The sequence below is a fragment of the Ailuropoda melanoleuca genome, chromosome 10, assembly GCF_002007445.2.
Source record: "Ailuropoda melanoleuca isolate Jingjing chromosome 10, ASM200744v2, whole genome shotgun sequence".
Classification (NCBI taxonomy): Eukaryota; Metazoa; Chordata; class Mammalia; order Carnivora; family Ursidae; genus Ailuropoda; species Ailuropoda melanoleuca.
Window position 1 is genome coordinate 90,794,556 of NC_048227.1, and position 15,548 is coordinate 90,810,103.

General features: G+C 35.5%; 1 protein-coding gene and 1 pseudogene across 3 annotated transcripts in view; one reads left to right on the top strand and one right to left on the bottom strand.

Moving 5' to 3' along the window:
* Positions 1 to 8,791, bottom strand: part of LOC105239116 — a 108,945-nt pseudogene extending 100,154 nt beyond the window's left edge.
* The window catches only part of GRM1 (glutamate metabotropic receptor 1), a 388,457-nt gene that overhangs the window by 206,534 nt on the left and 166,375 nt on the right, over positions 1 to 15,548 (top strand). The gene's annotated exons all lie outside the window — the stretch shown is intronic.

The following is a 15,548-nucleotide window of genomic DNA, read 5'->3' on the forward strand; positions in this document are numbered from 1 at the left end:
TGGCATATGTTGCCGCTGTCTGGTATAAGACTTAGAAGATTAAACCCACCTTTTCTCAGTTTTCCCTGTATTGAAAGAGCTATTTGGCCTTTTTTTTTTCAGTGCAAAAAATATATTTATATATGTATATATTTTTTTTTAGATTTTTTTTTTTTATTCGACAGAGGTAGAGACAGCCAGCGAGAGAGGGAACACAAGCAGGGGGAGTGGGAGAGGAAAAAGCAGGCTCATATCAGAAGAGCCTGATGTGGGGCTCGATCCCATAACGCCGGGATCACGCCCTGAGCCGAAGGCAGATGCTTAACCGCTGTGCCACCCAGGCACCCCCAAAAAATATATTTTGATCTAAAATGTTGGGTTTGTTGTTGGGGGAGTTTAGTGGCTTGAATTAGTAAAATAATGGGTTCAATTCTTTATTTCGTGTGTGCGTGTGTGTGTGTGTGTGTGTGTGTGTGTTCATTTAGCCACCAAAGCATTAGGCTCATAATAGGTTTGTGCAAAAGGACTTGAATCTGTTTATATGCTTCCAACACAAGAAAAACCATAGGTTTAAAGTGTAATGAGTTGCTTTTTGGTCACTATTTATTATTTAAACAATGTCAAAAAAACTTCCACCATGCATCCACACTAGCATGCCTCAGCTGGTTGTCACTTCCCAGCAATCTTTTGTTTATTGTTTATTGATTCCCTATCCCATTTCCAAGGAGAACTATGGCAATTCCCCCTAGATTCAAGCCTTCAGCACTCAATCTATCCTTGTCAAACCCTGAGTGATTTCTCTAATTTGTGTTTGAGGTGTACCTAGTTGAAACTCCTCTATTTTTCTGTCTTCAAAGAACTCCATGTCTCTCCACCAGAGACACCTCTGATACTCAGTCTCATTTCTTCTTGCCTCTTCTGAAACCTAAGCCTCTATGTTTGTTCCTTCTCATTTGCATCTTCAAATTGTCCTTCTCCACCAGAAGTGTCTTCTCTTCTTACAAACATTCTCAGATACCATAGCAAACTACCCAAAACATCTTTGCTCATCCTTCCAATTCCCTTAAGCTGTCATACTGTAACTCTCCTTTCCTTCAAATGCTACATTTCTTGAAAATGTTTTCTTGTTACTTCCACTTCTTCATATTTATTCTTTCCTGTGTCTCTAATCAAGCTTTCACCCCACCAGTCTACTGAAACTGTTCTGAGTCTTCATGAGAAGACTATGCAGGAGGTGTGTGTTTTTTTTTTTGGTTGATTTCCCTCACAAAGCTCTATTCTAGTTCCTGACTCTTTCCTTGTTCTTTGTCCCCAAGCTGTACCCTGAGGAGTAAGCATTTTCTAGAGCTCTCTCCTGACATCTCTTGGGATGGCAATTGGAGAGAGGATTGTAGAACCATATGGCCTTAAGTTCGGGGTCTGCCACTATGAGCTGTGCCATCTTGCCCAATTTATTTATCTTTTTCCACCCTGTAAAATGGAAATAATAATAGCACCTATATCCAAGGGTTTCTTGAATATTAGATGAAACAATGTCAGTAAAGTGCTTAGGGAGTTTTTGCAGGTAGTAGATGTCAGCTATCATTTTTCCCCCCAAGAAAATAGAAACCCTTCTGTTGGGGATGAGGGAACACTTTGCCAACTTCCCATAGAGAGAGGTCCTCCATGATACCACTTAAGACCTCTATCTGGCCCTTCACTCTCTCTTCTCCTGGTGTATTAGGGGAAAGGCCCCCAGCATTTAGTTTAACCCCTCCTCTTCTTTCCTCTCTGTTTTCCTCCTTTACACCCAAAATTTTGTAGGGAAGTTTTCAGTGGCTAAGTCCGTAATACGCTAGGGTTCCATATTAGGAAGTCTGTTGTTGCTGCATCCCTAAGCCATGGCCTTCAATACTTTTTATACTTGTCTGCCATTTCCTTTATCAATTTCAGTTGGTCCAGAAGTTGGGCAGAGAAAAGAGAGTGCCAACTCATTGGGCCCCCTCAAACCTCAATAAGAATTGTTTTCTTTTTGTCTATTATATTTGATTCTGTATTCCAGCCTTTCCCTGCTATAATCCATCCTACGTACTGCTGCCTATAATCTTCCTAATAAAAAGCTCTTATGGTGTCCTCTCTTTTAAAACAAATACAATTGCTCCATTATTTATAAACTTGTGTGTGGATTTCCCTGAAACATTCATGGTCCTGCAGAGCATGGTCTGATTCTCCCACTGCTGCTTTTGTGTTACTTGGTGCTCAATATGGACTAGACTTTTCCCTAACAGCACATAAGTTCCTGCCTCTGTGCCTTAGCTTATGCTGTTTCTTCAACCCAGAATAGTGTCTGACCTTTCTTTATTTTTTAAAATTCTGGTAATATTCTGTAACCACCTCCAGTGTCATCTTTTCAGTAAAGACTTTCTTGATCCCCCAGTCTGATATAATTTATTCCTTCTTTTGTATGTATTTTTCAATTCTCTTATGACACATTCTACTAATTTTAAAATTTATAAAGAGGCTATTTTATTTTCCCTTGTACAGTAAGATCATAACCTTCAATGCCTTAATCTTAAGGGATCCTGTAGTTAGTAAGTACTCAATAAATATTTTGTGATTTAAATTGAAATTAATATATAATACAGGATACCCATTGGACACATTTTCTACCTATTTGTTCTTCTGTTAAAATAAGGGTTTTTTTTCCCCAACAAGATAACTGTGATTTTAGCTGCAGTAATAAGCCATTTCTTGAATAAAGGGCACAGTGGTTATAGTTGTCTGAGTAATTTTCTTGAAGTTCCAGGCTGAAAAAGTTGATTAAGGTCTTCAAACTTACAGTTGAATTAAAGGCAAAAGGTGGCATTGGAATGCTCTTTGACAGCAGGTGGTTATTATGGCAGCAGTGAGATTCGTGCAAGATTTTCATTGAAAATGAGTCCCTAAGCACTCAAAGAATGCCCTCACTGCTTGTTTTCTTTAATTGATTCCATAAAATATTTTTCATGGAACAATATGCACAAAGCATTGAGCTAGGCATACTAGATATTCAAAACCTAATTTAGAAAGGCCATAATATCAGAGATGGGCAACCTATTACACTTGAGAAGCTTTTCATGGAACTTTGCTTTCTCCATCATAAATGTATTATTTCTGTTTTCTGTCACCCTTTCCTTCTTTCTTTTATCTCAGTTCCCTTCTTCCCTTTTGTTTGTAAGTCCTTTTCTTTCTTTTTTTTTTTTTTAAGATTTATTTATTTATTTGGGAGAGAGACAGAGAGAATGGGGGGGAGGGCAGAGGGAGAGAATCTTCAAGCAGACTCCCGCTGAGCAGAGAGTGTACATGGGGCCCTATCTCACAACCCATGAGATCATGACCTGAGCTGAAACCAAGAGTCAGACACTTAACCAACTGAGGCACCCAAGCACCCTGTTTATAAGTCCTTTTAAAAAATATCCTGCATTCTTTTCTTCCTACATATTTTATCTTATTCTTGATTTATTTACCTGTGGGTTTGTTCTACCAGATTGACTTCAGAGAAGTCACTAGAAGCAAAGAGCCTACAAGTAGACCTCACTACACGCAATGTAGGAGTAAAATCTGTGAGAGAAGGCATCATACCTCCCGTATTTGGTATTGTAGCCCAACATCATGTTCTGCATTGAAATAGTAGACATTACTCACTATCTCTTATATGGGTAATTTTAACATTTACTACCATTTCGTACTTTTTTGAAACGTTTACAATTAATTTAGAGAGATGGGTTTAAGATACCTCCATGTTATGCAAATCAGGGGGCTTATTTTCCCAAATAGTTTACGTAACTCTGCTTAAAGAGACTGACACTGTAACATTTTAACATAAAAATAAATTGTGACCTAAGTGGCTACATTGGTTAGTTTTGAGGAAGTTTGTAACAGAGTGGATTTATCGAAAACACCCATTTTAGCAGTTTAAAGGGTACATGTTTAACTTGCAAATGTGTTTAAGTTGCCAAAAAGTAAGTTAAAATAGTATAATTGGTAACATACTGTTTGAAAAATTGAAAGAAGTCAACAAATTACAAATGATAGTCATTTACTTAATGTTATAAAATCAAACAGGTAACCAGATTTTCTGGAAATTATACTAGCAACACAAATTTAAAGTAATAAAAATGGTAAAACACTTAAAAAAAAGAAATAGTAGATATAGTTGCTGAATGCATGAACTAACAATAATTCTAATACATGAAGGAGGCCTCCATCACGTCTAGGATAATGAAGGCTTCTTGCCTAGTCTGTGCCCTGAGAACTAATGAAGATTTTTCTGTCCAAGCTCTCACCAGATGTCTGCCCAGCAAAGTTGTGCTGATCTCATTACCTGGCATGCTCATGATTAAAGGTTAGTTCTTCTAGAAAATTCTTTCCCTCCCATATCTTTTCTTTGCTCACTCCTATTTAACTCATCCATCAAATCCTAGTTTAGTTTCCATACAACTTAAATCTAGGATGGGTGTCCGATCTTAGATAACACTGAGCTTTTCCAATCACCATGCTTATCATATTGTTTTAAAATTGTTAGTTGAATTAGAAATAGTTGTCTATTTCTCCATTTACTGTTACTTCATATGAGCAGGGACTTGTATGCCTTGTTCATCGCTGTATTTTCAATATCTAAATATTCTACCTGACAACAGCCAGGGTAGAGCCACTGAGTGAAAGCCATTAGTTGAAATATTTAAATGGGAACTCTGGCTTAACCTGGCTAGTCATCTGAACTCTTCTGAAGAACTAGTGGAATCCCGGTGCCTGACTAAGTCAACTGCACTGGAAATCTGGCTTGAGTGAGGGAGTCAGGAAGGATTGATTGGCAGGTGACACACTGTGGGATCATGGAAGAAAGGAAGGACAATGTCCAGGCACTAAGCTAGACTAAAAGGCCAAGGGACAATTTGATTAAAACATCTACCTGGAGGACATGGGCAGGAGCAGGTACAATGCAATGGGGACTAAAACTAGAGACACAGTGACATTAAAAATGAGTAGGAAAGAAGGGTGGGCTGAAGAGCCTGAAGGCCTTGCAACATATACAAAGAGTTGTCTTATAGAGCTTCTGACCTAGAGCACAGAAAGAAAGAGAACTGTTTAAGCATGCTGGTCCAGTTTGGATAGATGTTGCTATCCTCAATTTCCCACAAAATGCCCTTTAACGTGGAGAAAAAAAGAGCATAATAATTTCCCAATTAAATCTGACTATAAAACTATTGTTAGTCTTGGGTGAATTTAATGTTTTGGACTGAAATGAAAACTAGTTGGTAATTGATACATAATTTCTTACTTGGAATAGACCAAGCTCCAGTACTCTAAAGGAAAGTGGGGAGACATTTTATTTGCATTCTGTGCTTTCTGGCAAAGAGGTCCTGGCCCAAGACCAACCAGAACATTGGGCAGGTATCTTCTGCAAGTGTCTTTTTAAGTAGTCATAGGATTTTACCTCCATATCCATTTGACAACTTACCACGTCTTAGGAAATATCAGAGCAGAAATATTGGTAGTGGCACATGGCATTCCAGTAGGTGTATTTCCAGCAAGTAAATTTTGCTCCCCCTCACACCCTTTTTATGTGGTCCTATTTTTTTTTCCTAATGTGTAGTAGCACTATTTGAAATTATCTTTTTCATGTAGATACTTATTATCTGCTTCCAGCACTAACATGTAAGCTGTGTTAGTCTAGCTTGTTAACCCCGATATTCCCTAGCACCTAAGACATTACCTAGCATGGAGTAGGACTCTGTAAATATTTGTTGAATGACAAATTAAGGAAAATGGATGTAGTTTGGAATACTTCTGTCTTCAGTACATGCTGTGGAGTGTACTCTATCTCTTCAAACAATCAGAGAACCAAAGAGAGGTGATAAGAGAAAAGCTCTCTCTAACTCAACAGAACCATGCTTGAGAATCTGTGCATGCTGGTTCACATTCCAGCTGGATGCTTGATGACACATTCTTAGCAATCCATGGGATCAAGCCATACATCTTGTCCATTAGCAAAACTGAGCCTGGATAGAACTCCTGTTTTTGAAAATAACATCTAATTGGAAAATAAGTTTAGAAAATTTCTTGACATCCTTGATAGGATAAACAAGACATGGTCTTCATGAAACAAGGATAGACAGCCAAAAGATGAGAACATGAGGCAGACAGAGATTGAGTAAGGAAGGAATAAAAAAAATGGAACGGCAAAAGTAGATTAAAATCTGTGCTAAAGAATTAAATTGACATTGTGGATAATTAAATGATGATGCATATGCAGATGCTGAAGCTATGGTTGTTTCACATGTACTGAACACTGCACGTTTCAGAATATGTGCTAAGCCCTATGCATATGTCACTGGCTCCCCATCTTCCTAATCATGGCTACACACTAGGATCAACTGAAGAAAAAATTTTAAATATCAGCACATTACCCCACACCCATATTCTGATGTAATTGGTCTAGAGTGGGATTTAGGCAGTTCCACATCACTGCACAACTCCAGCAATCACTACCAGCAGTGAATAGAATATCTCATGAATTGTGCAATGTCATAGCCCTAAGCCTAGCCATCTTTTATTATTATTATTATTATTACTATTACTATTAAATTTCACAAGTGATTTGAGTAAAAAAGCCAGTTTTGAAAACTATCGGCATAATGTGATTTCATTTAATTTCATTTTGGAAGGATAGGCTTAAGATGGTCTCCCAAAATACAGAGAAAAAAGCAAATAAAAGTAACGAGAAAGCATACTATAGATATGGGAAAAAATAAGAAAGAAATGCAAACTAAGAATTACAGGCATTCTCATGAGAGAGGCCAAGGCTGTTAGAAGAGAAGTAATTATTTACAGCACAATTGAAAAAGGTCTTCAGTTACAAAGAAAGGACTTATTGAAGGGCATGCCATACTTCAGATAAAATTAATTAAAAAAGAGGGATCTAGACACATCCTTGTAATATTTATGAACTTCAAAAGTATAAAATATTCTTATGAATCAACAAGCCAGGATCAGAAAAGAAAACAGACAAAACAAAACAAAACAAAAAAACAAAACTGGCCACAAAGGTATAAACTTGGGCTAGCTTCACATTTTTATGATAGAAGAAAATTTAAAAACGTTCATAGAATTTTAAGGAAAACAGTATGTTATCTGTGACCAGCCAAGATGTTGCCCTCAAGTGAAAGCTAGAGATAAACATTTTCATTTAAGATCTGAAGAACCTGCTGAAAAATTATACAAATATATTCTCCATCTGACTAGATTTTATAGTCATTAGATTTTTATCTCACAGCACACACCAAATACATTTTAGACAGATTAAACCATATGTGTGTGTCTGTATCTATTTATAATTTACATTATATATATTAACAGTATACTGGAAGATAATATAGATAAATATTTCAAGGTAATGGCATGGATCAAAAAGAAAATATTTATAAAATTGGCTCTTTAAACATCTTTTGCCTACAGAAATCATGATAGGCCAAATTTTATTTTTTTTATTTTTCATTTTTTTTACACAAACACATTTATTTACTAACCAAAGGGATAAATGTGATTAATTCAACACTTTGAAATAGTTGCATGTAAGTTGGTACAGCCACTCTGGAAAACAGTGTGGAGGTCCCTTAAAAAGTTGAAAATTGAGCTACCCTATGATCCAGCCATTGCACTACTGGGTGTTTACCGCAAAGATACAGACGTAGTGAAGAGAAGGGCCATATGCACCCCAATGTTCATAGCAGCATTGTCCACAATAGCTGAATCGTGGAAGGAGCTGAGATGCCCTTCAACAGATGACTGGATTAAGAAGCTGTGGTCCATATATACAATGAAATATTACTCAGCTATCAGAACGAATTCTCAACATTTGCTGCAACATGGACGGCAGTGGAGGAGATAATGCTAAGTGAAATAAGTCAAGCAGAGAAAGACAATTATCATATGATTTCTCTCATCTATGGAACATAAGAACTAGGATGATCGGTAGGGGAAGAAAGGGATAAAGAAAGGGGGGGTAATCAGAAGGGGGAATGAAACATGAGAGACTATGGACTCTGAGAAACAAACCGAGGGCCTCAGAGGGGAGGGGGTGGGGGATTGGGATAGACCGGTGATAGGTAATAAGGAGGGCATGTATTGCATGGTGCACTGGGTGTTATACGCAACTAATGAAGCATCGAACTTTACATCGGAAACCGGGGATGTACTGTATGGTGACTAACATAATAAAAAATCATTAAAAAAAAAAAAAAGAAATAGTTGCATGTAAAGTGTTTGTGTTAAAGGTAATTGAACACAGTAATAATTATAACGAAAGCAGTATGGAAATTTGCTCAAGGAATTGAGCTTGTCCATCCTCACAGCTAATTCCAGTCCAAAACGATGATATAATTTTTACTCTACTTTTTTCAAAGACCCAAGTGCAGGTGACATTGTTCTTGATGCATTCCACCACTAATTTTCTATCTTCCAATTTTTTTCTTACTGTGTTTTCCTTCCCATCCCATTCCTGATGTTGAACCAGTGTGCTATTTGTGAAGTTATAGACAGTCTGAGTTTTTCTGCCATCTGCTGTAGTTTCTTCAAACTTCTCTCCCAGATTACATGAAAACTGTGTTGTTTTCAAAGTGTTCTCACTTTTTATGGTGAGGTTTTTCCCATCAGAAGAGATGATACAATCTGGTTTGACCATTATACCTACTTTTCACAGAGCCGTTCCTATTCCTGCTTCCTTCATATATTCATCAGAGCCTTTGTTCTTCACTAAGTGTTATCTTCCTACCTGCCACTGAATGGTGGCCATGTTGGGTGTGTGTGGGGGGGTGATAGACCAAATTTTAAAGAAAACAATAAACTAGGAATATATTCTCAACATATATAATAGACTCTGTGTATTTGTAGATACATATATACACAAACATATATGTGTATGGGTATATACATACACACACACACACATACACACACTGTAATGTAACAAATATGAAACAGATATGGGCAAATGACATAAACAGATAATTACTGAATAGAAATTATTTTTTGAGTGAATGTGTAAGCAAAAGTTTTACTTACTTTTTTTCAGATTTGGTGACATATAACTCAACATATATCATTGTATAAATTTAAGGTGTACAACATGTTGATTTGATACACTAATATATTGTGAAATGATTACAACCGTATGATTAGTTAACACCTCTCTCACCTCACCTAATTACCATTTCTTTCTTTCAAGTATATAATACAATATTGTTAAGTATAATCAATGTGCTGTACACTAGAGTCCCAGAACATGTTCATCTTATAACTGAAAGTTTGTACCCTTTAACCAACATCTCCCCATTTCCCCACACCCAAGCCCCTAGGAACTATTCTACTTTCTGTTTCTATGAGTTCAGCTTTTTGTTTTTTTTTTTGTTTTTTTTTGTTTTTTAAGATTCCACATGTAAGTGAGATCATACAGTATTTGTCTTTCTCTGTCTGGCTTATTTTACTTAGCATAATGTTCTCAAGGTCCATCCATGCTTTTGCAAATGTATTTCCTTTTATATGGCTGAATAATATTCCATTGTATGTAAATACCTCATCTCCCTTATTCATCCATGGTCAGATATTTAGGTTGTTTCTACATCTTGGCTATTGTGAATAATGCTGCAATGAATATCAGAGCACAGTATCTTCTTTGAGGTACTGATTTCAGTTCCTTTGGATATATGCACGGATTTAAGATTGCTGAATCATATGGTAGTTCTATCTTTAATTTTTCTGAGGAAACATCATTCTGTTTTACATAGTGGCTGTACCAATTTACATTTCACAAACAGTGTACAAGGTTTCCCTTTATTAGTGAGACTAATACTTGTTGTTTCTTGTTGTTCCCTTTATTAGTGAGACTAGTACTTTAGTTTCCCTTTATTACTTGTTGTTCCCTTTATAAGTGAGACTAATACTTGTTGTTTCTTATCTTTTGATAATAGTCATTCTAACAAGTGTGAGGTGATATCCCATTGTGGTTTTGATTTGCATTTTCCTGATGTTTAGTGATGTTGAACATTTTTTCGTGTACCCATTGGCCATTTGTATGTCTTTGGAAAAAGTGACTATTTGGCTTCTCTGCCCATTGTTTAATTGCACTGTTTAATTGGACTGTACCGAGGTCTGCCTGCCTCTTACCTGATGCATAAGGAGCAAGGCTCTTCCTGGGTCCCTTGGCATAGAATGCTGGATTCCACAAGGCATTTTTTTTCCATGAAAGGTTGCCAAATTTTTGTTGGTGGTGGGGTGGGAGGATGGGGGGAGGGTGTGTGTGTGTGACACAAACCTGGTACATTTTTCGGCCATGTTGGTGGTGTTCTTTCCATATAAATATGTGTATATGTATATAATTTAATTATTAACAAAGGCAAATTAAAGAAATTATCTGATGCATTGTTTTACCTATCAAATTACAAAGGATTTAAACAAGTAATCATGTGATATTTCTCCATGCTGGAGACTGTGAGTAGATGAACATTCTGAGAGACTGCTGAATGTGTGAATGGCTGTAACATTCTAGAAAGCAAACTAGCAATATGTATTTAGAATGTTTAAATGCTTATTTCTTTCGATTCACTACCTCTCCTTCTTAACTCTAATCTTAGAAAATATTCAAGGATACTGACCAAGATTCAAGAAAAAGGTTCTTCCCTTTAGTATTATTTACAGTAGAAGAAAATATCAGAAACAGCCATAATGTCTCGCTACTGGGGAGTAAGGATTATTTCTTTTATAGACATAAAAATATTTAAAAATAACTTTTCATAATGTGGGGAACATTTTTATAAAATAATCATAAATAAAACACTGAATATGAAATTATTAGCATGTTTTGAGTTTTGTAAGAAAAAACATATATATGAAATAAGATTGGAATGAATTAACCAAACATGATACTATTATTGTTTAGATGGTGGGATTATAGGTAACTCATATAATCTCCTCTACAGCTTTATATATAATATTTTACATGCATGATAAAAAGTTACAAAATAGCGTGGAAGGATTCTTCAGTAAACAATGTGCTGATAAATACCAATTTAAAAAGACTCTAAATTAGATACTTATCTTACCTTGCACACAAGAATAAATTCATTTATTGCTTTAACACAATATTTTCTATGTCTGTCTGTATGCCAGCACCATAACCTTTTGCATCTTGATTTCTTTTGTATCTCAATGACTAAAATCTCTATTTTAGGGACAAAGATAACAAAATGGCTAGGCTAGTTTAATCTATTTTCACAAAAACTAAGTACACAGTTGTAGAAATATTAAGTCTTTCATTTATACTTGTATCTTTAATTTTCTCATAAGAAAAAAAGTAGGCTAATGCATGAGTTCTTAGCCTTTTGCTGTAATGCCATTACAAATCAATTTGAAAGAATGTGTGCAATTCTTTTACTGTAGGGAATATTCGGCAATTACATTACTTCAGAATTCTGTTTTTTTTATAGAATGTGTACTCACTAGAGAGTTAAGTAATGTTAAATAAATTAGCATCTTAATGAAAACTGTATATTAATACTGTTCCTGTTCCTAAGCAGTAATTTAATTCCAGTAAATCACAAAATTCAATTTTTGCTAGATAAATATCATTGTCTTGAAAAGTACAAGGCTACAACTAAGCATTTGCTGTACTCCCTGATATTTGGAGATGGCCATTATCAGAAAGGAAATGTATTCATTTTAAAGACTATATGGTATGGAGGTTTTACTTAGTGTCCAACAGGGCAAATTAGATAGGCATATTCAGTATTCTCAAGTGAGTCATTAGATAATCTAGTTTAGTTTTGGAATGTGATCATTATATACTGTATCACTCAAGTAATAGAATTTTAAAAACAGTTCTATCATAAATTTAATTTCTTTAAAAGATGCAGCCTAACCACAAAGAATAAGATTCTTACACATAGTATAATGGTTAGAGGATAGTTTTTAAACAGCATTTTTAATCCAAAAGAATTTAATTTTTCAATGAAATTAAGACCTCAGTGTGATTTAAAAAAATAATACATATTAAAGAATTAGCTTCAAAAATACCATATATGTTAGTAAACATGAAAATCCAACATGAAGTGAGCAAAGAATTTTTTAAAGAAATTTCAAAGTTTGCATGTAATGTTTAATTTTGAACTATAGTTTCTGTTGGGTATTAGATTCAGTCAGTAATGGTTATATCAATCACTTTATGTCATGGAGTAGAAGGCTTTTGTGTGTGTGTGTATGTGTGTGTGTGTATGTGTGTGTGTGTTTAATGCTAAACATGGTTTATGAGGTGGTTCATACAGTAGTTTCCAAAGGCCCTCAAGACTTATTCTCCTGTTCATTTTTTCCTACTCTTGAGTTCCCAGAAACATCTTTGGTCTTTATTAGTGCCTTGAAATTTTGACCACTGTCCCTGTTCTGCCTTCTTAACTCAGAATGCAGAAGATACAGTACATTGGGATATATGCAAAATCATGTATGAACAGTATTTGTTAAGTGCTTATTGTGTGCTGAATTCTATGCCAGTCATTTTGTACCTGTTATTTAATACTAATGGCAAGTCATTTCACAGATAAGCAAGCTGAAACTCAGAGGTTAAGTCACTTTCCAAGATGCCATAAATATAAATAATTAGTGATCGATTTGGGATTTGTTCTTAGATACGTCTGAATCCAAAGTCTATAACAAGAAGAGAAGATAATTAAGAAATTGAATATGCATATCAGTTTTTTCATCTGATAAGCTACTTCATGTCTATTAAAAGACCCTATACCACTTTCTCAAAAATGTGCTAGTTGTCTTTTAGTAGTTATTCTTGCTTTATGGTCTGGAGTCACTAAGCTGAGGTACACTGGAGTCAAATTCATCAAGACTCACTGGGCTTTCAATTCTGCCAGTCAATGGCAACATCTTATAGATGAACTTGAAGAGTCTGAACCACGAACTAGGAATCTGCTTTTTCTTGCTGGCTGCCAGCATAGCCTGTTAGCCCAGGCTGCATATTTTCAGCTTCTTCAGAGACTTTTTCAATTGAAGGAGCATTGAACCTAGCTGTGTCGGAAGGTTCTAGAGACCACCTCCAGGTTGAGAGAAACCAGACAAATGTTAAGAATGCCTTTTAAAAAATTATTTAAATATTTCAAATACATATATAGTACAGGGAATAATGTCACAAATATCCATGTAACCACCTGTCATATTTGACAACTGTTAATATATTGCTATTTTGATTTCAGTTGTTTTAAAGCTACAGATATATTTGAAGCCTACTTCCCTTACTATTTTCTAGTTCAGTTGCTATTTCCCCAGAGCTGGATCATTATGTAGCTCACCTCCAAGGGCATTATTCTTATAAAATACAGAGCAAATAGTTGCATGGAGATGAGCAGTGCTTCAGTTCTGCTCTTGAATTAGCCACTATCTGAGAGTTGGTATGGGATTTCCTGACAATGCTTTTATACTTTTACTACATGTGTCTGGTCCTATAAATAATTTGTAGTTTTAGTTTTGAATTTTCAAAGATAAATATAAATACTAGTGGCCTCTTTGTAGCTAAATCTAAGGAAGCATTTTCAGTGCTCATCTCATTTGACCTCTCCATAGCATTTGATTCAATGGACAACTGTCCTTCTTTAAACTCTTTCTTGAGCACATTAGCACCAGTCTTTCCTGATTTTCCTCTTCCCTCTTGCCACTCAATTAATAAAGTCTCCTTTCTTGACTCTTTTCAAATATTTTATGTCCTTTTTTCTAACTCCAATCTCATGGGGATTTTATTTATACCCATATATTCTAGTAGTACCTTACCTATATGGTGATGACTGCCTCATTTGGATCTTCATTCCTGGCTTTATCCTTTCATTAATATCCTTATGAGATTGATTACTGACTATACAAGGTGTGATCAGGTCTACATCAGGCCTGTTTTCCATACTTTATTTTAAGCCATAGATTAGGTAACCAGTTGAATAATAGAAGAAACCTATAACTCTGAAATTTACTTTTATTTTGGGGCTATATTTTTCCAATAGACAAGACATTTTTCAGTTCACAAATTTGTAAATTTATTATTCCTCTTAGATACACTTCTTTTGTTTTTAATCCCAGGAAATGGCATTAATCATCCAATCAGAATGAACTAGCCATCATTCTTGACTCTTTTTTTTTACATTGCTACCAACACCTAATCACCAGGCTCCACTGGAACTCCTTTCACACCTCTGCAATCATTCACTTATTTCCAACCATATTCCCACTGACCTAGTAAAGAACCTTATCAGTTCTCATCTGTATTTTTCTTTCTTTGTAACTTGTTTTCCTTACGATAGTCTCACAACATGCCCTCCTCCAACAATTCATTCTCTTTCTGCTTCCAGAGGGATCTTATTAGAATACAAGTCTGCTCATGTCTGACCCATTCTTAACAATTCACCACCTTTTTTTGACCACTTCTGCTAACCACTTTGCTTTCCAGCCATATGAAACTAATAGCATTTCTTAGGATTTTTCATATTTTCCCTTAGCTCAAGAGTTTTTTACTTGGTGAGGTGTAAGTAACTTACAGTGTTTGGTGACTGAACACATAAAAATACTAAACCCATTACCAGCTCCCAGAACTTCCCCTGACTGAGTTCTATAATGTCTACTTATCTTACGGAAGTTGGCTCATTCATCACTTCTTCCCCAAAAGGCTTTCTTAATCTTTAGTTCTTCCTTGTCCCAGGTAGTGAACATACTTCTTCATCTCCACTGACTACATTGTATTATCATCTGTTTACTTGTTTATCTCTCTTGCATTTCCTGATAACAAATACTTATTCATATTTGTATCCTCAATGACAACCACATAGTTGATAATAGAAGATACCCAATAAATATTTATTGAGTAGTGGGATGAAATTCTGTTGTAGAGATTTATATTTTAAAAAGTCTGTTAAAATCATCCTATCAAGGCTTAGCTCACAAACTGCCTCCTAATTAAGCCTTTGAGATCCTTTTCCCTCTGTAACCTGGTTATGACTTTTCTTCCCAAAAGAAAGAACTTTCTTTCCTTTATCATAACTCATGATGTTCTGTCTTGCATAATTTATGTGCATGTGTGTCTTTGCCCTACCTTCCCATTCCAACATTAAGTTCTTAGGGACACTGAACCCAGGTTCTCCTTTTCTCCGTATCCCCAGCACTGAGCCCTGTCCTCTAAGGCAGTGGATTGTTATATGCTCAATGGACTTTGAATTTATTTAACTGCCATATCATGATCAGGCTACAGTATCAGTATCAGGCCAAGACCACATTATCAGTCATATTTTAGATCTACTGGAAATACAAACTTTTGTTGCTTAAACTATTACATTAAAATAAATTCTCAGTATAAAACAGTGGATCATATTTTCCATGAAACAGAAGTGTGAAGTCAGAATGATGTGATGAAGTGATTATTTATTATCTATCTAGCTATCTATCTTTCTCTCTATCTCCTGGCACAATGTCAGAAACAGAATGCTCAATACAAGATAATTATTATTTTATGACATTTA